Source organism: Stegodyphus dumicola, chromosome 8 (genome assembly GCF_044657685.1).
Source record: "Stegodyphus dumicola isolate Sdum_Otavi_A_Nest chromosome 8, ASM4465768v1".
Classification (NCBI taxonomy): domain Eukaryota; kingdom Metazoa; phylum Arthropoda; class Arachnida; order Araneae; family Eresidae; genus Stegodyphus; species Stegodyphus dumicola.
The window spans coordinates 82,341,547-82,364,924 of record NC_140775.1 but is presented as its reverse complement, the minus strand read 5'-3'; the positions used below and the strand labels follow the sequence as shown (position 1 = coordinate 82,364,924).

At 31.9% G+C, this 23,378-nt stretch overlaps 1 long non-coding RNA gene across 3 annotated transcripts in view; it reads right to left on the bottom strand.

The window, feature by feature from the left end:
- Positions 1–23,378, bottom strand: part of LOC118184535 (uncharacterized) — a 329,712-nt gene that overhangs the window by 280,990 nt on the left and 25,344 nt on the right. For all 3 annotated transcript variants that reach the window (XR_015042853.1, XR_015042852.1, XR_004757443.2), the window contains exon 2: positions 9,374–9,915. This is a non-coding gene — a long non-coding RNA (uncharacterized LOC118184535). The remainder of the gene's footprint in view (positions 1–9,373; positions 9,916–23,378) is intronic.

Genomic DNA, 23,378 nt, shown 5'->3' with positions numbered 1-23,378 from the left:
ACAATAATATATTTAACTAATCATTTACCAATAAAACGGTGATACTTTATATTTTTTAATGCTTTTTTTCAAATTGGCAACCACAAAAGTTAAAAATTCTAAAGACGAGACGGTTTACATTTCTTAGGTGTTCGTGCACGTAAAGTATTTGTGCTAATTTTTAGGCGCAGATTCGTTGAATAAAAGTGTTTAGTTAGCGTATTATTTCAAATATACATCGAACCCACATTACAAGTAGCATGTTATTACTTTATCTTCTGATAGCGTTTGTTTATCATTAGTATCCAGGAAACAGTTTCTTGAATTTATATATCACCCAGTACTTCGCAGAATACATATCTTCATCATATTCTGTCGCATATTTTAATTTCTACAACTAGCCTGTAACTGTAACATAAACCGAAAATATTCCGTGCTAAAATAAATGTGCATTGAAACCTCAAGTGCCAGAAACATAAATTTGGCTGGAAAATGTCTGAAACAAGGACAAATTACGAAATATCCCAAGAGTGAGAGAATTCAGGTAAAGTGCACATTTAATATATAATAAGTACTCCTTCAAATATGTACGTATCTGAATATGCATAAAACGCTTCAGATTCACAGTTTAATTGCAATTTCAAGTATACACCACTCTCAAAATCTACGAACCGTAAGTATAATTACTGTGTTTATTTTAGCATGTGTTGAAATAAACCCAGAATAACTAATGTTATCATATGCTGATTACGTTAGCTATTAAATTTTGTACCATTGTTTAGTTGTTATGCAGAGATTCAATATTTCTTTAACCGTTATTCTCGCCAGCGCAGTTGGTCGCCTGTGATCTTTCCTCTCGCTCATTCATTTTGGCTCCGATTAAAAAATATTTATAGTTATTATTTTAAAACAAAATTAATTTTAACTTATAAATCTAATAACTCCTGGTTTTTAAATGTCGTTAACAAAACCAAAATGCGCAGAAGTTGGTAAAAGACATGTAGGAAATTAAAAACAAAACATTAAATGTACGTAGACTTTGGAAAGGTATGTTTTATAAACAATATTTTAATTCTTGCTGTGAATTGTATTATATGAAGTACTCTTAGTACATCACATTTTCTAATGAGTTAAATTATATTTTACAGTAAATAATCAATGCTACATATTTATAAAGGATCAAAACACTTTACAATGATATTTGAAACATCGAAAATATGCCGAACATTTAGATTTAAAGAATATTTCTTTGTGTGTGTGTGTGGTTATGGCAAAGCCTCGAGGGCTATCTGCCAAAGGGGAGGGATGTCTTCGTGGAGGACTTTCTAAAGGAAACTGGCTCGTATACACGTTACACATGGGGAAAAACACGAAACCGCCCATGCAGCCAGCCCGTTCGTGGGATTCGAAACTCAGACCGAACTACTAGTGTTCAGTGACTTTACCGCTCGGCCGCTGGTGGGCGAATACTTCTTTATTTTGAATTTAGAGTAAGAAAAAAGCTTGATAGTTAATATTTTTGCAAAATAAATCAATTCTCAAGAAATTTATGTATAATTATTTCCTAAATATAATAACGATCATAATACATTCTAATAACGTAAATCTTTAAAATGCATTTTCTTCAGGTATTCAAATATTGCGTTTTAGTTTATTTTTCTTTCCGCTTTATAATCTATTAATTTATTTCTCCACTATTTTAGAGTCTTCTTTTAATCTATACCAAAGCCTTTTCTTCAAACGATTTCTACCTTTCAGATCATTCTTTCATAAACAGTTCTAAAATGCCTTTTAAAGTTTAAACGCATTGACAGCAAACATTTTATCATAAAAAGTTTGTTTATTTTAATAATTTTCAATTGATTTATGAAAAGGTTTGAATTTATAAAGTGCGCCCTTTATATAACTAAATTATGGTTTTGTTTCCCTTCATTTTTATTGCAGTGGAAACAGTATTCTTTCTCTTATTATGCATTTGGAAATGACAAAGGTCGTCTTTGCTTAAAATTTGTGCACAGGCAATACTTTAATAGCAGTTCCAAATAAATTTGAAATTCAAGATTTAACTACACACTGAAATCATACATTGTTAATTTAAAATTATAAAGCAAACACTTTAATTCTTGTGCTACTACGTGCCGGTTTCTTAAAAAGCATTTCACTAAAAAATATTTTTGATAGCATATTTCGAAATAAAAATTTTGATAAATTTTCTAAATGAGAAAACAAATTATCTTCATGCAATTGCTTCTTTTTTCTTCTCAGTTTAAAGAACTACTCGTTTCTTATATTCATAAACAGATGTGTATATTGCATCGTTTTAAAATTAAGTATTTTATGATATTTGATAAGGAGATTGCCAAAATCCTAACGTTTGAATTCTTTTATTCTTTATGCCAATATTATTGGAGACAAAGAGAAGTAAAATAAAGAAATTTATATTTTGGAATGCAAGACTAATGATTAAAATTATTGAAATTAGAAGAGAATTATGAATTAGTTTTAAAAATCTTAGCCTTATGATATTAATGTAATCCAATGTTATTTAAAAATCAAGACCTTGAGCAACTTTCTGTATTTTAAAAAATAATTTTCAGCATTAAAATATGTAAAATTTAAAGAAGCATGACAAATAGTATATGATTCAAAATTATGGTTTTATTCCAAATTCCGAATTTGAAAAATTGCTATGTATTGCCACATTATACGTATAATATAAAGAATGAACAACGGTAATAATTAACATACTCTTCAAATACACTATAGAAGCGATCTCCGAACATCTTTTGATCACGCATCTCCTAAGACGAAAAGAATTATTATAATGCAATAAAACATTAATATAGTGTAATGTAAAATAAAGTAATGAAATATAACGCAACGAAATGAAATATAATGTAATACAGAGGGTGTTTACACAGTTTTAGAATGATTTCGATAAAGAATAAACGCAAGCAAATGTTTTGGAATAAAAATTTATGGCAACATAAAATACTTAATGGCATTTGAAACGACAAATATCGTCTGCTACTTTTTTAATTGATTCTTCTTACAAAATATCGTTTGTAAATACGCTGTCTGAAGGATATGCTTTAGCACTTTCTGAAGATAAATGTTCCTGTTCCATAATTCAAAATTTTGCAGAAACGGATGGTGTTAAATTTCTTAAAAAGCATTTCACTAAAAAATATTTTTGATAGCATTTTTCGAAATAAGAATTTTGATAAATTTTCTAAAAGAAAATCTACCGACACAGAAACACAATGAGAAGTCTAAATACATTTGTAACAACAATAAATAAGTAATAAACTAAGAATTAAAACTTTAAAAAGCTAAAAAACATAATGTCCACAGCTTGGAGGAGGTATGTGGCTCACCGCAGAACAGTTTGTAAAACTCTGTATGGAACCGGTTTATCAAGAGATGTATGGATAAACAATGTAACTATTGATGAAGCATGGGTTTGCCTAAATAAGAAGGTATGGCTACAAAAACGGTATGTTTATTATCAGCAACCAAGAGAAGAAGATATAGAAACCTGGTTCCGTCAATACAAAGAAATCTTCAATAAGGAGTTTATTATTGTCAAAGGATTTTCTTAGAATGGAAAACTAAAAATAAGAAGAGAAGGAAAAGAGTATTAAAATCAGCTCAGTGTGTTATCAAGAGTAAGTTTTACATCTGATATTTACAGAAAAAATTACTCTTTTTTATCACGAGGACTTTCAAAAATTGAACTTAATCAAGGCACAGCAATAAGCCATTACTTTGAAAAAGTACTACTGCGTTCCTTGAAAAAGTGAAAACTGATACAGGTGTTGCGTATATACATTTTTAACGAATTCCTGCAAAATCCACTGATATTTTACGTGTGGACAATTCTGCCTTTAGTCTCTTGCAAAGAGCTCTTTCTAAGCGCAAACCGACCACGATGAGTTGATCCTATAAAGTAGTATAGGAGGAATGAAAATTTTCGAAAAGCCCTTCTGTCATGGAAATCATGATCCAGATTTATAGTCCAGAAAAAAGGCTGTCATTGTGAATATTTTAAAAAGTAATCTTTACATTTTAAAAATTGATTTAACAGTCACGAAATCTTTCCAAACACTCTCCGGAAAATGTAATGAAATGTAATATACTATATTCCCTTATAAAGCTGGTGCAGTTGTGATGGTGTGACTCTTGTGAAACCAAACACAGTAACCAATGAAAGAACCTCGTATTAGCGTGATACACAATCACGCACTCTCGAGGGATCCGGAGCTTAATTATTTGGCGTACCCGCAAATATCACTTCCCTTTACCCCACTTTGGAGACCATATGCCCTACAGAGCATGTCAGCTTCTCATATACCTTTCCTGTACAATTTGTTTCACAGCAGATCTGATGTTGTCGCAGAGAAGTGGCCGTTACAGGTTCGAAGGCTGCCATCGGAATGATTTTCAATTTCAATTTCCAGTATTTTACAGATTGGTACTAATTAACAGCGACATTTCTTTAAAAAATCTGAAGTGTACACCACATGACTTCCTTGTACGGAATATTATACGCATTTTTTCTTGCATTTTATTTAAACCTATTAGACTGATCAAAATCGTAAAAACAACCTTGTATTTAGCGTAGGTATAATGAAACAATCGATTTCGAGGGCAGCTAAAGGTTCCTACTCATCAGGAGAAAGAAATACCTAGAAAGAAGAAAATGAAGGAGAAGGAGTCACAGAAACACGTGGTCCTTATCAGCACTGCACGTGGTTATAACTAGATTTTTAATCAGAGTTTCACTGGCCGCCTACTTTTACTGAGCCAGCCTATCTGATCGAGCATGAAAAATTAGCGAAGTTAAAATAGGGAGCGAGGGGCAAATGCACCTTACGCTCAAAATCTGAACTTCAAATAATGGAAAGCAACCACTGAACGGATTTTTATACCCTCTGGTAGTGGTATTGGTACCACTGTTCTATTATTAGATTGAATTAAACCTACTTCGCCGACAGCGCATAAACCACAAAAGAATAAATGCAAGAATGTACAAAATGTATATCATTTAAAGAATTATCTAATCGTTGCCACATGTTCTATTCAAATACTATAATAAAGCTAGAACTATGTATAAAAGAAATTAAGCAAACAAAACAATAAAGAAACAGTTTTTCACAGACGATTGAGTATTTCTAATTTAATTAATTCAGTTCTCACTCCGCGAGAAGGCAAAAATACATAAAAACTCAAAACATCTATATTAAAATTTAGGAAGTAAATCTCAAACGCTTATTTCCTCCAAAAAATTCCAGAAAGAATTAAGCATGATTTAATTGGCAATAATAAATGAAAGCGTTATCTTTGTTGTTGCGAAGCTAAGTTTCTCTAGATTGGCAACAAATCCACTAGTCACCTGTTTCAAATGTAAACATCAATGGCCGCAATTAAAAAAAGGCTTAGCGGCAATTAAATAACTTTAAAATTGCTGATAATTCTAAAAATATTGCACACAGATTTACTAAAGGCATAAAATCCTTAACCGGAAGATAAAAACAACATAATTCAATCATTTTTAAAGCAAAAAATGTACAATTTACAAACTTATAAGAGTAAAGAAAGTGAGATCACTGAGCCGGGTAACAGAGTGGATATATATATAAATATATTTATATACGTTTGGTGGGGCCGATTGCAACCAAAATACGAGGTGCACATCTACATGTTATAGCAGTCCTATATACAAACTTTCAACGTTCTGAGGCTACTCGTTTTTTAGTTATGCGAGATACGTACGTACGCACGCACGTACGTACGTACATACGTTCGTATAGACGCCACGAAAAATTCTCCTCAGAATTAATTTTAAAGCAGTTTTATAATTTTTTGAAGGAAAAGAGTATTTTAATATGTCCTTACGTACAGATATCACTCAAAAACATCGTTAAATTGCATTCGATAGCGGTCAAAAAGGATATTTTCATTGAAATATGCTGCCTGAAACTTTTCGCGATTACAATACTTCATTTTTACTTCGTACAAGGAAGTAAAAATAGAAAAATATTTATTTATAGCCTTGATTTAGATAGACTTCTTTTTTATAGCTTTCCTGCAATATTTTCATTAGAGAACTAATTAAATCATGATACAATATTCAAAAAGATTTTCAGCTAGCTTACATAGTTTTAAGGGCCATTCGAATGTGAATTTGCCAGAAAATTCAATGTTTTATTTGTTATACTATTAGATTCACTAATAGGATACCGGTAGGATGTCCTATTAGGATATTAATTTATTAAAATAGATACTAAGAGAAATTTAATGCAAGTTGTATTGGCTCCGATTAAAAAATATTTATAGTTATTATTTTAAAACAATATTAATTTTAATTCATAAATCTAATAACTCCTGGTTTTTAAATGACGTTAACAAAACCAAAATGCGCAGAAGTTGGTAAAAGTCATTTAGGAAATTAAAAACAAAACTTTAAATATAAGTAGACTTTGGAAGAGATATTTTTTATAAATAATATTTTAATTTCTTGTTGTGAATTGTATTATAGGAAGTACTCTTAGTACATCACATTTTCTAATGATTTAAATTATATTTTACAGTAAATAATCAATGCTACATATTTATAAAGGATCAAAACACTTTACAATGATATTTGAAACATCAAAAATATGCCGAGGATTTAGACTTAAAGAATATTTCTTTGTGTGTGTGTGTGATTGTGGCAAAGCCTCGAGGGCTATCTGCCGAAGGGGAGGGATGCCTTCATGGAGGACTTTGTAAGGGAAACTGGGTCGTATACACGTTACACATGGGGAAACACTTAAACCATAAAATTTAGTTCAGTAGCAATGTCGCAAACTAATTTTAAAATAAGCATATCTTTAGAATTTCCGATACACAATTCCGCGCGCTGGAGATAAAAAGTTTTTTTTTTTTTTTTTTTTTTTTTTTTTTCCGTAGAGTTTGCCATTGATCGCTTTTTAATCGTTGAGTTAGTTACTCAAAAATTCGCTAAAGGTTTACAAAATATGAAATCGGCAGTAAAACAAATTACAAATTTCAAATTTTGTCTTCCACATGCCCATATTCGCAGGAGGATTACGTCATTGAAAGTTCGATGGTTTTATGTACCGTTGTTTTATCACAATGCACGAAATATAAATGCAATTATCCAGATTTTTCATTATTTAATTTTTTCAAAGGTAATGCAGGACTCTAACATTTGCAACAGTTTGAAAAGTGATTCGTCGTTTATAGCGATTGAACGCAAAAGTGCAAAACGAAAGCAATAGTCCTTTAAGAACAAAGCCCCTTTGGATTAAATATATGTCATCATATTTTGCCTAAAATGAAAACTTAAAATTAGCACCTCGAATAGGTCTTAATTAACGTTTTAAAAATCTATTTTGAAAATTTAAAAATGTAATAAAACGAAGCTGTAAATCTACGTTGATATGAAAATTTAAATTTAATATCTGGAAACGTTTTAAGTGAAGCAGTTACGGCAGTTATGATAAGGCTTATTAGTTTAAGAATTAGTCTCCCAATAAATTAAAGACATCGAACGTAAAATCTTTTATTTATAATGAATTATTTAAAATGATAGAAGCAAAAAATAGAAAAAAAAAAAAACTTAGTTGCTTAATTAATTGACCGCGATGTATCGTCACATGGTGATTTGAGCATCTAATAATTAAATAATTTATTAGTTAACTAAGAGGTACGTGTATACTTATTTCACTTAGTGCCTTAAAACAAAAATTTTCCTCAAGTGGTAATACTTCTTATTATCCAGGCTATGAAATCCCGGAACAAAAAATAACTCAAAGAAATTGCCTTTAGTATGCTTGCAAAAAAATAAGTTACGCAGTTCATTGCAATTAATAATTTCAACTATACGTAACTTAATTCCTTTCCAATCTTCAACATTAAAAAATGGAAAATTATAAAATATTTTTCAGTCACTTAGGACTAATATTTCCTCCTATTTGATGCTTGCAGCGAATTTAAGCCATCTCACGTATTTTATGAAGCGATTACAGGCATCGATTGGAGTGAGATGTACTTTTCTCAAGTACACTACTTATTCTTGTAATATTTGAGTTCTGTTATGTGTCTCTGCATGAACAGCAAGGAAAATTGCAAGCTTTATACTAAAAAGTACCTAATCGGATAGCATTATTTGAAGAATTGAGTTTATTCTTAAATACTATAACTCTGCTTTTCCAGATTGCAATTTTTTCCCTCTAATCTTAGTAGAAAGAGTAAAATCTTCTTTATCATGAATGTAGTAAATTTACTACGCATTTTCTTGAGACAGATTATTACCTTCGTTAGAAGAAGGGTTGCCATAACCAAAAATTAATCCCCTGTTCTATTCTGATCATTATCATTCCTCCGGATTCCCACTCCGAGCATTCGTCCTGTCTCACTGGGAGGGAAATTTACGAAATCTCCAGCGGATATTCCGGAACGGATGGCAGGATAGACATCGGAGAGTATCCAAGACCATATCCAGCTACACTAAATTCCAGTCCATTAGTCCGGGATCTATTTCCATAATACATCGGCGACCATAATCCCCTTTGACGAAGGCCTAGCCTCGTCTTAAAGGCAATGCTTCCAGCAATGCAGCTTGAGAGAATTACATTTCAAAACCTTCCTCACCGAGGAGGAAGCCATATTTGTCCACTGTGTTTGCTAATTTGGATATGACATAATAAATTCCATGTTGAATATTAATACAAATATGCACAGAAAATTACCAACTTAGTTTATATGACGGAGAAAATTAGCATTCTTCCAATGAATCTCAAAGCCAGCCGTCTCTAATATTTTATGCAATTACTTTTATCATTTAAAGCTAATTATTTAAAGATAAAATGTTTAACTTTTAGAGATCAAATGCTTTTTAAGCAGTTATTAGCATAGTTTATTTTTTTCCATTTTTCGTTTTCACACACGTAACGAAATTAAATTATATCAATACTCGTATTACAGAGAAACGTTCTGAATTGAATTGTTGGTGGGGCAATAATTTTCAAGTATCTACTACCACTGGAAGATACAATTAAAATTTTAGTTGCATTAAAGAGCATCCTTGTCAAGAAATAAGTAATACCAATTGAAAGAATCACAAAATAGAAATAAGTATATGCGACACACGGAGTTTACAGTATGGTGACATAAGGTCTTGTCTCGTGATGTAACTGTTACTTCTGTTAGGTGTATTAATGCCGATTTAGCTAATAATCTATTTTTGGGTAATAAAATATAAAAATTTTAACTATTTTACAAAAAAAGTCTAATGTTACATAACTATCACAATAAAGCATTGGAAATATTTTATTATTGAAAGAAAGCTCAGTGTTTCGGTTTGATTGTATTTGATTATACTCACCTGTCGTTTGGAAACAGGATCCAGGAAGGACAGTACGTAACTCATGGTACATTGCTACCAGTTCTTTTCCACTGACTGTTACCGCTTTCCTCCCTGTAGTAGGTGCTGTGGTGAGCCACTTTCGTCCCAAATGCAGCTGTCTGAGGATGAGATAATACTCTCATATCAATAGTTGAAGAAAGAGCAATTCCCAGATATGATTTAATGTAATAGGGGTTAGTGCGGCATCTTAATTCATATATTATTCGATTTCGTAAGAATTTCTTTTGTTATTCGAAATTTAATTAACTATTTATTTTTAAATCTTATTTAATTGCGATTCTTTTTTCAGACACTAATTTTGCCATTTTACATTTACAACCTCAAATCCAGGCAGCAGGTTCTGCTTTAGCAAGGGATTCGGCGTCTTCATTTTCCACAGTATTTTTAAGCGAATTTTTTATTTAGTTGCTATCTTGGAGGAGATGAAATATTTCTTGAGTTATTGGAGAAAGGTATTTATAGTTCGTTGATTCACGATGAATATTACTTTCTTGTGAAACCTGAAAAAACAGTAAAATGTTTAAAATAAAGTTTTGAAGTTTATTTTACACAGAACAATACACATAAAAACAACAGAAAATAAGTTACAAATGCTTATTGCACTTTAAAACTTATGAAATATTAATATTTTATATCACAACAAACCTAATTAACACTTTTAAATCAGAATGGTTAGTGCTGAATCAAATAAAAAAAATTACTTTCCTATTATAAACAACGTAACGTAAGGTAAACAACAACATTTTTTTTTTCGTTTTAAATTGTCTTGTAGTGAATATTAAGCTGAAGTGGAAATTTTACAAATCTAACAGCGTCCAGATTTCAATCATTTTCATGAATCGAATTTTAATGGGACAGTAAAATATCTTCCATTTTATTAATTAGACATGTTAACCACTTAAACTAAACGAACTCTCAGAAAAGCATATCATAATCCTTCAACTTTCTCTCCATTTAAGACTGGGGAAGTTCACGAAATCCAGTCGACCAAAGCCAGGTTGACTTGACATCCACCACTCTTATAGTTCAGACGCCATTCTAAAGATCATTTGTCATCTAAGCGTAAGAAATCTGAGAAAAAAACAATACTGCCTCTGGGATTCGAACCATAAATGTTCTATTTTGCTTGCGAAATGTGCTAATCACTTTAAATTTATAATGCAAAATCTGTTTAAAATGTGCACAGTAATATTTATTCAGCTGCGGACTAGGAGTTTGCATTTTTACCTGAAACATGGCGAAAACTTAAAGAATATTAGTTTGAATGTTCGGCGCTAGATTCTTCGTGTAACCTCGAAGTCCCAAAAATCTCAGAAATTAAAGTTTACTCTTAAATTGTTTTTTTTTCTTTCTATTAGGAATTTCTCAATTTTTGTCCACAATTTAACCACCTCCCAGGCAAGAAAGTTTTTAGTGGCTTTGGCTTGCGCACCGAAGGACTCGGGCTCGAATCCAGGAAAAGTCATGAATGTAATTTGTCAGTCCCTTTATAGAAAGATACAGTGGTTCACCTATTAGTTACCTCCATGATAAAGATACGACAGCTATCGGCCTTAGTAGTAGCCAACGCCTATAAACTGCTGGAGCCCGCCATTGTAAAAAGAGAATGGAACAAAACAAAAAAAATTTGAAAACTTTTAGATATTATATTACGCCTAAAGGGGCTTTCTTTTCCTTTATACACACATAAACGTTTCAAGAGAATTTGAACTAGTGGCTCTTTGAGCTAAAATATTTAAAAATAGCTTATCTTTAGAACTTCCCATAGACAATGTCGCGCGCTTGATATAAAACTGTTTCTTTTTACAGTGTTGCCGCTGCTCGCTTTGAAAGCGTTGGGTTTGATAATCAAAAATTCTTTAACCTTTTATGAAATAGACAATCTGGGCATTCAGGTGACCATATTCCGGTGGAGAATTATGTTATTCAAAATTTGGTGGCCCTAGATACCGTTTTTTTTTTCTCAGTGGGAGAAACATACTTACATACATGCGGATTCTTGATTATTTAATTTCTTTAAATGTAACACAGGCCGCTACTATTCGGTGGCAACAATTTGAAAAGTGAAACGGACGTTGATAGTAAAGCGACGAAAATGCTGTTTCGAGCGTAATAGTCTTCTGTGCTAAAGCCCCTTTGGGCTAAAAACGTAATTTAACATAAATAAAATTTATATTTAGAAGTAGGCTGGAATGTATATTGCTATTATTTTCTTTTCATTCATATAGGAAACTAGATATAGAGATTTGGAAAATTAGTTCAATTATTTAAAAAGATTGCTGTTCGTATTATCGTAATTATTATTATTATTATTTTATTTTATTTTATTTTATTTTTGACCAGCATTTTCTATTCTAGCACTGACCACTCCTAAGGCCGAAAGTGGTTCCCACTTTTATTCTGGAGGCACCTAATAGGCAGCTTCCGTTACCTCCTAAGAGGGGACAGACAATTTACATCCGTGCTTTCTTTGGGATTCCGGGACCCTTCGGTATCGCAGACGTCTTCCCTAACCACTTTACTATCTGTGCAGTCTATAGTAAAAATCCTCTTAAAAAAAACTGAATTTGTCTTCCAAAGTGCAAAAAAAAAAAAGATAATTATCAATGCAAATAAAATAAAATTTATCAGTATGTGCGGAAAAATTAAGTTGAACACGTGTGTTAGCTAATAATATTAAAACAAAGGAAATACCTATAATAATAAAAGTCAGAGGTTTTGCATAAGAAAAGGTACTAAGTTATTATATTCGGGGCACATATCTTCTGGTGACTTCGGAGTGTGTCGTTTTAAACAAAGAGGTCCTTTTAAAATTTAAAGGTACTTGTATTTTACGGCGATTTAGTAATATCGTGTCTAAACGATCAAACTAATCTAGTTTTTGCGCCATCAACATTGGAAAATATTTCTCTGAAACCCCTTTTATCTTTAACTACTTTAAACTTCCTCGTTCTTAGAAGCAGAGAATTCGTCACTTTCTTTGCACAATCATCATAAAATTTCGGTGAGAAATTTCTCGCAATTTTACTTTTATGCGGAACATTGTTTTTGCTTTCCTTTCTTATTCATTAACTATTAGTGATATTAGTCTCGAAACGGCGCCTAGAGCCACAAACTTTCATCCATGTAGTGCTCCATATCGTCACTAGAAACCCGAATTTTGAATTTCGGTTTTTTTTTTCAATTATTTTTTTCTTATTTTGTCCAAATTTAACAAATTTTTGCTTAACAAGTTCATCGATTTGAAAGCTGGAAATGGCAATGTTGTTCGAAATAGAACATGTTTATCACTAGCGCGTCAGATTGTTGCCATTCGCTATAAACAATCTCTCAATTTAAATTCACAAATTCGGCTGTTTGAAAACAATGTGTTTCCTCTACCTCAAACAGAATACTTAATTATCTCAATCCACTAGCATGCTGCCGTTAAGCAAAGCGTAAAATATAAGTTTCAAATTTAATCTTTCTCTTAGTGAATAGCAAACCAAGCGACTGAAGAGCAATAAATGCAGTTCTTAAAGATATTTTTCTACTTTTTAATCTATTTGGTGGTTTAAATCAAAATGCATTTATATCATGCAATATAAAATCAGACATATTAAACAGTTTTTATGAAGTAACACTAGCTGGTCTCTTTAAATCATTATATACTTTTTATGATAACAATATTAGGCAGCTGGCGGCAAAATTGGCTAGTTTTTTTAAAAAAATTGAAGACATCTAGCAAGAAAACTGAACATTGATATGATGAACTGAGAAAAGAATGAAAACAATATAAAAGTATTATTGTATCGGAAATTTAAACATATGCAGCTTTTAAGAATTTTGGGATTTTGCTGTTGAACTGCATGCGGCATAAGTGCGAAGAAAGCCATGATTAAAATTTAGCTAAAAAGACAAAAAATTAGCCGGAGGGAGTGTAAGAGTAGATTGGTAATCTGAGATGCTTAGAGAGAGAATAAAAGGCCTTAACAAACTCTAATTTGCTTTAACGATAAAATCTAAATCCTTTCAGAAGTTTTTATGTTAATTTCTATATTATTGATCTTGTTTATTTAATAATTTTGTCTTTAAAATTTTATACTTTTAAATTTAATGTTTACATCTTATTTTTAGCGTCATTTTATTTTCTTGGAAGGCATATTTTTTTCATTTTCTAACAGCATTTTATTAGAATATCTCATTTTTCATGCGATTCGTTTGCGCGTTTTCCAATTTTCATCATGTCTGTTCCCACAAAAAAGTGACTACTTTCTGTAACATAATTAGCAAAACTCGCTTCTTACATTTTGGAAATGTATAATAGGCGCGTTAATTTTATTTTTATAATTTCCCGATTTTTGAAATCGTCTGAAGGTACTTTAGAGAGTTTCAACACAACATTATTCATTTCATTTTGGATAATTTTAAATTACTAGCTTTTTTAGAATTTTTTAGAAAGCACAGTTGTAGAATATAGTGCTGCAGTGTTTAATTTTATTTTAAACTGTATTTTATTTTATTAATGTTTTTATTTTATTCATTCGTTAAATTTTTTGATGGATTTTCCAAGACACCATGTGTAATAATGAAATCAATTTTCTCTTCGCCTCTTCAAGAGCGATTAAATTATTAGTTTTAAGTAAATAGAGTTTTCTGATATCGTTGGGCAATAAGTAATAAGAAGAAACTATATCCTTATTTAAAATCTTAGTTCTTAATAAATTATTATTATTGTAACTGTATTTAACTTTCTGGAAGAGCTTAACATAGCATTTAGCCATTTTCACTATTTATTCTCACATAATTAGAATTTTTATAGAACATTTCATAGGAATGAATAATTTTGAAGAGATTGCTTCTGTTGTAAAGCTATGTCCCTTTAAATTACATTCATTAATTTCCAATGGCGGTTATTAGCCGTTGGCCACTACTAAGGCCGGAATCGGTGGTCACTTTACTATGGAGGCACCTAAAAGGTACGCCAGCGTAATCCCCTATGACAATTTATAGTAGAGATGGATCGGCACTTCATTATATTTAAAAAATATTTGTTAATCTAAATTTTGAAAATATAAGTACACTAATACAATTTTTGGAATGCAAGAGAAATTAAAAAAGAAAGCACTAATAAGTATAAACAAGAATTAACATTAGCCTATATACTTGAAATGTACTCATAAAGTTAATACCCATATTTGCGCATAAATTCGGTTTTCAGTTCCATATAGTTATTTTTAAAACTGAAAATGCACTACGCCATCTGTGGAATAGTACCGATATCCGAACAAGCGAACATTCATTTATTTTCTACTATACGGAAATACAAATTCTTGTTTGGAGTTATAGCGCTTCCTAACGATAGAGATATTTCCGTGGGGGAATTTCTAAGGAAAACGGTCTTATATTCACGCTACACATAGGGCAATGTATTTTAAAATATGTACGCGTCAATAATCCTAGAGATTAGTAATCGGTACGTGCATAGGATACACCTAAAATAATAGGAAACTTCTTTAAATATTTGAATTAATAATAAGCAATAAACATGAATATAGTTAATAGTTTTGGAAAAGAAATAATTGTCTTTAAAAACTTAATTTAACTTCCCTTTTAAGGTTCTAAATACAATTTTAATTTATTTCAAGTTCGCTTGCTTGTTTCAATGCAAAATGTTTTTTGAAAGACAATTTATATCCATGCCTTCTCAGGAATTAGATCCTGGGCCTTTCGACATGGCAGTCAGAGTCACTAACCACTGGGAGATATTCCTAAAAACATAAAAATGGAGGTATTTTTAACCATTTTTATTTAGATAACAAAAGAACAAAAGACCTCCATTTCAATGCAAGACGAAATTCCTTACATTATAAAGGAAAAGCTTTCTAAATTTCGTGAAAATGTAATATTTTAATAGCGCTAATTTTGTTTTCTGTTCCTAAGTGTCTGACTAGATCTTAACTTTCCCATTATTTGCTTTTTTGTTAGTCAAAGATAAACATTTAATATTGCATATGTCTTCCATGTACTCGTTGTGAGAAACATACCAGCATCCCATTCTTAGACAAATAACATTGACTAAATATCCCCCGAAGTCTACGAACGTACCAATAATGTTGTGTGCCTACGGGTTCCTAATGGATTGAATGCATAAGTCGGTAAAAAGTTAATAAAAGTTATTCTTATCCCAAGAAATAAAGCATAATGCTGAAATTTGCTCAGACATATTCGTGCAATATCGCAATATCTCACAGTAGTTAATATTTTAAACTACTAAAATGTTTAATAGAACTCAATTCAAAAACACAGAGAAAGCTAATCCGATCTCACCGCGAATTCGCTACAATCAGTAACAGCACTAAGTTGACAATCGAATTCGCGAATTCGCCACAATCAGTAACAGCAGTAACAACTGAATTGAGGCGTTTACCTCAAGCTTTTATAAGCTTTTTAATTAGCACGAGAACATTCTTGTTTTTCTTGATTTTTCTGGATAGCAGACGAGTACAGTTAAGAGATATCTATTTATTAAAATGTTAAATTTTCTGGCGTAGCTTTCTCTTCAAATAAATCTCGTGCTGCAATGCACGGGAATACAAAACAATTTTAATTACAAATTCTACTAAAAATAGCAAACTAAATACAAAAACCGTAACACTGCCCCCTTCCCAAGGACTGCACGTCCCGGGTAGTACAATCCCTGGACAGGAAGCCAAATTTATAACTAAGGCATAAATGCAATTATAAACATTACATTAGAATAATAACATAAACAATAGTTGCAATAAATAACCTTAAACAAATCAAATGCTATCAAATACTAAATACAAATCATATCAAATACACAATTAGAAACAAAAAGGACCGCGGCCTTATACTATTTACAGTTATATACACTACGTACTATGGCCATTGTAAGGAGCTAACCTGCCGTAATGAATGACTTTAGGATTAGAGTTTGATGATTTGCGAATCCGAACCACGACGTCATTCAATCTGTTTAGGACTGTGTACGGACCATCCTAAGGTGACTGCAGTTTAGGACTGAGTCCTTTTCATCCTTTTCATCGAATCGGGTTCCACAAGCACACCTTGTCTCCTTCGTTGATTCAATGTCCAGCAGCTGTCGTATCGTATCGGGTCTTCATCTTTTCCGTCACCAAGTTGACTTGCTCTTGCATCACTTCAAACTGGGCCTGGGAGGTCTTTGATGTATTCTTCAGGCGAAGAAGGTGCATCCGGAGAGCGACCAAACAGAAGATCACAAGGCAGACGAAGGTTACGACCACGGAGCGTCTGAGATGGAGAATAGCCGGTAGTCTTGCGTTTCTCTTCGACCCTAGTATGATTTTGGTAGCTTTCTGGGCAAGGTCTTCTAAACAGGGTGTCAGCGTTTCCAGGTGAGGATCCCTTCTGATCATGGATAGTCATATCATCAGGTGCTAAAAGCAGTTTGTTGTTTGAGGTCCAAGGAAAAATTGTATTTCCTTAAAAAGCAATAAGTATGCAAGGATCTGTAATCTCTGCCACGTATGCCGTGTGATGGTAGGCGGTACTTCCAAACGTGATGTTCACGTTCAGCTTCCCATCTTTGTCGATTTTATCACCAGACGCAGTCTAGAGGGCAACACAGGATGGCGTCCAAATGAGTTTATCTTTAAACTGTTGAGTTAAATCCTTCCGAATGATGGTAACATTAGCTCCTGTGTCAATAACCATACTGCAAGGAACTCCATCGATATACCAATTGGTGGATTACTGTTGCCACTTATTGCAGAAATCTTGAGCGCTTTGAAATGGGTTTTTTCCTTATCCTATTCACGAGAACATTCTGGTATTTTCTCGATTTTTCTGGATAGACAAAGAGTTCAATTACGAGATATCTATTAAAATGTTAAATGCGCGTGTCCTGTATTTTAATTTTTCCAGCGTAGCTTTATCTTCAAATAGGTCTCGTGCTGCATTGAACGGGAATATAAAACAATTTTAATTACAAATTTTACTAAAAATAGCAAACTAAATACATAAACCGTTACAATAATATTACAATCATATGGCGAGATTTGTCTTTTACAATGTAGCATAAAAGTAGGCCATAACGTACTATGGAAAATTTTAAAAGTTTAACTATATTTATTCAGATATTACAAAAAATTTAAATTGAAAAAAAATAATGCTTATTTCTTAAGCTATAATGCTTTAAATGAGATGGTGTATATCTGAAATATTGCTATAAGTTGGGGTAATGTATTTAATAATAATATCAAAATAAAAAAACTAAAATAATGGAAAAATAGAAACTATTTAACATTTCGATATGCTCTTATTTTTTTAACTATATTCCATTTTAGATCTGTTTTTTCATCATCACGATTTCTTGTTTTCAACATCATGATTTAGTGTTTTTACCTTTCTGTAAACAGATCAAATTAAATTTTGAACATTTACACAGGATTCTGTCTTAAAAAATAAAATAAATTATGAGCTTGTATTATATCAGAAAATCCTCTTTATTTTCCTTTCATCTCCTGTAAGCTTCCTACAATTTGAAACCTTTTCATTGAACAAACTGCATGGGTGATAACTTTCGTTATTTGAAGTAAATACTTAGAACGTATCAAACAATGGTATGCTAACTGCACTGTGATATAGATTGCGAAAATTAGAAGGCATTCAAAGTAGTTATCCTTTTAAAATGCAGATTTATGTAACAGAATAATTTTGCCTACTTGGAAACAAACTCACGTAAGCTTATATTTGAGTATTTTAGTTTCAGTGTAAAGAAATGTAGAAAACAAAAGTTGCAACATTGCAGAAATTTTTATCATTAAAACAATAATACAGTAGAAGTCCATTAATCCGGCATCCAACAGTCCGGAATGCCCGATAGTCCGGCATCGCTCCGGAAAATTGTAAAAATTTTGGTTTTCTCCAAAAGTGTGTCTTTAAAGCAAATAAAACCGCTCGAGAGCTATTCGGAAGTTTTCGGGGTAGTTCGAGATCATCCGGAAGCGCTCGGTATTGTTCGGAAACAATTAGCGGCCGGCTAGTCTCAGCTGTCACAACAAATTCAGGTGCAGTGCAGCTCCGTTAATCAATCACGAAGCGTCTTCGCCATTTTTTTGTGCTTTGTTGTTTTGTGTCCTTTCACATCGCAGTAAACGTAACTTTTGAAACTGTTTATAAAAAAAAGTGATTTTCGTTCTAACTGTACAGTGACCATGTTTTCAAAACCTAAGCCTTCGAGTTCAAAAGGAGAGAAACGAAAACACGTAACACTGACTCTCAGTCAGAAACTAGAAATCATCAAAAGGCTAGAAAAAGGCGAGAATAGAAATGTTTTAATGAATGAGTTTAATATTGGCTCATCAACTATTTATGACATTAAAAAACAAAAAGATGAACTAATGAAGTTTGCTTCTCAATCGGTAACAACTGAAAAATTGGCTTCTAGACAAACATTAAAAAAAACAAAACTGGAACAGCTAGATAGTGTATTGTTCAAATGGTTTAGTGCAGTACGTTCTGAAGGAAAGCCGGTAACAGGGCCAATGATTGTTGAAAAGGCAAAGAAATTCGGCCAAGATTTAGGAGTTGCTGAAAGTGAATGCAATTATTCTGATGGTTGGCTCAGAAACTTTAAGTTTCGGCATGGAATTCGAAGACTTGATGTAACTGGAGAAACCCTTTCAGCAAACCAAAACTCTGCAGAAAAATACAAAGACGAGTTTGAGAAAATCGTGGCTGATAATGATTTAACACCTGAACAGATTTACAATGCTGATGAAACAGGGCTATTGTGGCGATGTTTACCAACATCTACACTAGCTGGGGGAGGAGAAAAAGCAGTCAAGGGTTTTAAAAAAAACAAAGACAGATTAACCGTTTTGCTATGTGCTAATGCGTCTGAAAACCACCGAGTGACCCCTTTTGTGATAGGTAAATCTGCAAAACCCAGGGCTTTTAAGAATGTTACACACTTGCCTGTCCAATACAATGCTCAATCAAATGCGTGGATAACTGCCGCCCTCTTTAAAGACTGGTTTTTTCACCACTTTGTGCCTGAGGTCAAGAAATCCTTCAAAAGCCTTGGTCTACCAGAAAATACTAAAGCCATCCTTCTTTTGGACAATTGCAAAGCCCATCCGCCAGTAGATGAGTTAGTTTCTGGAAATACTGTTGCTACTCTGCTCCCTAACGTAACATCTTTGATTCAACCCATGGACCAAGGGGTTATTCAAAATTTTAAATGCTTTTATAGAAGGTCTTTTATTCAAGGCCTGTTAAATGCCGACTGTGACGTGACTGATTTTCAAAAAAAAGTTTACAGTAAAAGATGCCGTCTTGGACTAAGTTCCAAGATTATTGCACAGTCTTGGAACCAGGTAAAAAATACAACACTCCAAAAATGCTGGAGAAAACTTTGGCCAGCTGCAAACCCTGCATCTGACCTAACTCTACAGACTGATGAGGAAGAAAACCATCAAGACGCCCTGACCAAAGTTTTGGATGTCGTTAGAAGTACTGACAATTCCTTTGAAAACCTGCCTGAAGATGAGGTAGAGGAGTGGCTTTTAATCGACGAGAATGAGCCTGTTGAACAAGAACTAACCGATGAGGACATTATCAACATTGTAGTAAACCCTCAGCCTACTCAAAATCTTGAAGAAAATGACTCAGATGCCGAAACGGAAGAAAAGGAAAAAATCAGCTGGGCAGAAGCTGCAGAATCACTAAATAAGTTTATATCTTTTGCCGAGCCTAGTACTAGCTACAGTGCTTCAGAAATTATTGATTTCCATATCATTAGAAATACATTTTATACTAAACGCCAAAAGTCAAGAAAACAAAAAGACATTCGTGACTTTTTTAAATCTAAGTGAAATATGTTTTACAGTACGTGTACATACATTATATGAAATGTAAAATAAACTTTGTTGTATGTATTTGCATACTGTATTTTTAGTTTATTTATTAACCTAATTGTTCTTATAATTACCGCCCGATAGACCGAAATTTTTTGTAGTCCGGCACCGAGCCGGTCCCGAACGTGCCGGATTATCGGACTTCTACTGTAGAACACCTTTTTAAAGATCGCAGGGAACTCTTTCATCCACCTTTTATACAAAATTTTAAAAGGCTCTCTACAATCTGATAACAGACACTATAACAAAGTATTTTAAGGGCAGGATAAAATTATTTGTTACATTTTTACTTTTTATATTAGTTCTTAACTAATAGAAGGAATTCCTTTATTAATATTCTTTGTCATACCTGACAGAGGAAGACATTCTATGTACATATTCTTCAACCATGTGCTATTATAGCTTTATATTATTTATATTAATATCTTAAAAATTTAAAGGATTAGTTTTCACTTAATCAATAAGAAATCACTAAAAATGAATCATATTAAAATCAGAAGATAAATTCGCTTGAAAAGCGAAGATGAATTTACTGCGCCATAATACTTTTAACACTAAAACATTAGCTGGTCTACTAAGAATCAATGGAGCAAGTGCTATGTTTCTATTTTCCTTAAAATTCTTTCCCCTTTAATTGCAGGTAAACTTCATAAATCAAAGTATTAAAAGCTTTAACCTAAAGCTTAGTTTTTAATACATGACTTTTTAATAAACAATAAAAAATTCAGCAAAAGTATTTTATGAGTAAACTATTACAGTATTGCCAAAAATGTTAACTAGTAAAGTTTAGTATAGGTCATAATAAATACGGTTGGTTTTCTTAATTATAGCAAAGTGCACTAGGGCTATCTGCTTAAGGGGAGGGATGCCTTCGTGAAGGACTTTCTAAGGAAAACTGGCTCGTACACACGTTACACATTGGGAAAACCACGAAAACGCCCATACAGCCAGCCCATTTGCGTGTTTCGAACCGAACTACCAGTGTTCAGCAACTTTACCGTCCGGCCGCTGGTGGGCCATAGTAATGCGTTTCTAAATCCATTTAAGTATAATGTCAAACCAAATAAAAAAGAATAAACTACGTAAATTTCTTCCATAGCCGTTACTGGATTTTAAGATTACTATTTTATTTGTTAATTAATGATTAATTATTACTCAAATTAAATTAAATTTAGTTAATATAAATAAACAGGCAAACATATTTTTTATCCTTAAGAAATAATTTGCATTTCAGAATACAAGGAAAAAAAATGCAACGGATTACAAAAGAGAAATATTTACAACATTTTTTTTTACTTAAATATTTCCAAATGTTGCTCAAGTATTTCTTCCCGTTTCATTTAATTAAAAACAAAATGTCCTCACAGAAAGAAAAAAAAAATCATTGCTGTCTTTTCGAATGCTTCTACCTACTTCCAAACAAAATATTCATAATTAAATTCTTTATTAGTTTTTCTATGGTTTTGTTTACATGTAGAAAAAATAATTTTGCTATATTGCAGTCTGCATGATAACTTGCTTATTTTAATCATGTGTAGACGGTCTGGTTTTTAAAGTTGAAAGCAATCAAGAAAAACACATGTATTTTTAACTAAAACTCTTAACATTTACAGCAAAATGCTCTTTTACTTAAAATTTCTGCTGGTTGCAAATTTTATTAGTCTTGCTTACTTTTTAAAGCATTGTTGCACCAGAATACCTTTAGTTTTTAAGGAAGATATTTTAGCTTTCTGCGAGTAAAGATCTAACTATGCTTTTTTTGGAAACCGAAACATAGGCCTTTTAATTGCTAATGGCACGACACCATAAGGAATTTACACAAAAAATTACTTTATCTTCTTACGTGACCACTCAAAGTACGATTAGAGGCAGAATCGAGGCCAGTTGGTCAGATCAAAGAAATTTGCTAAACAAGTTATTGTCTAGAAACTTTCTCACTCGTTAGCCGTCAAGAAAACATCAGAAGAAAGTCTTGATTTTCATAAAATATAATAGTTGATTAGCAATATTTTTAATCTAACCGAGAGTATATTAGTTAATTTTATAGTGAAATCCTGTACATTAATTTTTGCACCTTTAATAAGATTTCAGTGTGGTAAATCTGCAAATTTCGGTAACATTTGAAACATTGGTACTACGAAGCATGCGTATATGTATTTCAAATTCGAATGAGGAAGAAAGTTATTTTAATATACTTTGTTTCTGTTTGTAGCTCTCTTATTACAGATAGTAAGTAGTAGATAATTAGACACTAATTTCTAAAATTCTGTCTCTTGATAAGAGTAAAATCAGCTGTGTCGAAAAACTGGTGTGAATATTGTTCTCATAATTGCCAAATAAAGATTAACATTGTACGAAAAAAAATTATCGTCTGCTTATTTACTGTATGGTAACTAAAAACCTTTAGTTATTTTAGATCATATCTATATTTCTAAAACTGACACTAAAAATCGCTTGATTGAAATTAATTTAGCTTAGAACTGCTAAACTAAATTAACTCCAATCAAACAACTTAAATTTTAACAAGTAAATTTATATATACATATATATAAATTTTAACAAGTAAATTATATATATATAAGTTTAACAATTATTTATATATAACACAATAAATTACGCTGAAAATTAGCCTAAAACTGAAGTATTAATATTCTTAAATTATACTACTTCTGTTTCATAATAATAGTAGCAAGTGAATAAACGGGAATGATCGGCGAATGCAGCTGTACGTTATGTTGTAGCGCAAAATTACAAAGCCGTCAATCAAAAACAATGTTTCATGACATCTGTCATTTGTTTTGACACATCTTTAAGTTTTTAGGTTAATCTAATTATTACGAATTATAACAAATTTTTATGATTTTATTCAATGATCAAATTCAGTTTTTTTTTCAGTTTTAAGTGCATCAAAATGACCATATCAAGGATTTGGAAACATGCTTCCAAAAATAATTATCAAAGTCAATCATACGTGAATGTTGATTCCTTACAAACACAAAACTGTAGACGTAAATGCAAAGATTATGGAAAAAAACTTGGCTATCTTCCCCTTGTCGGAA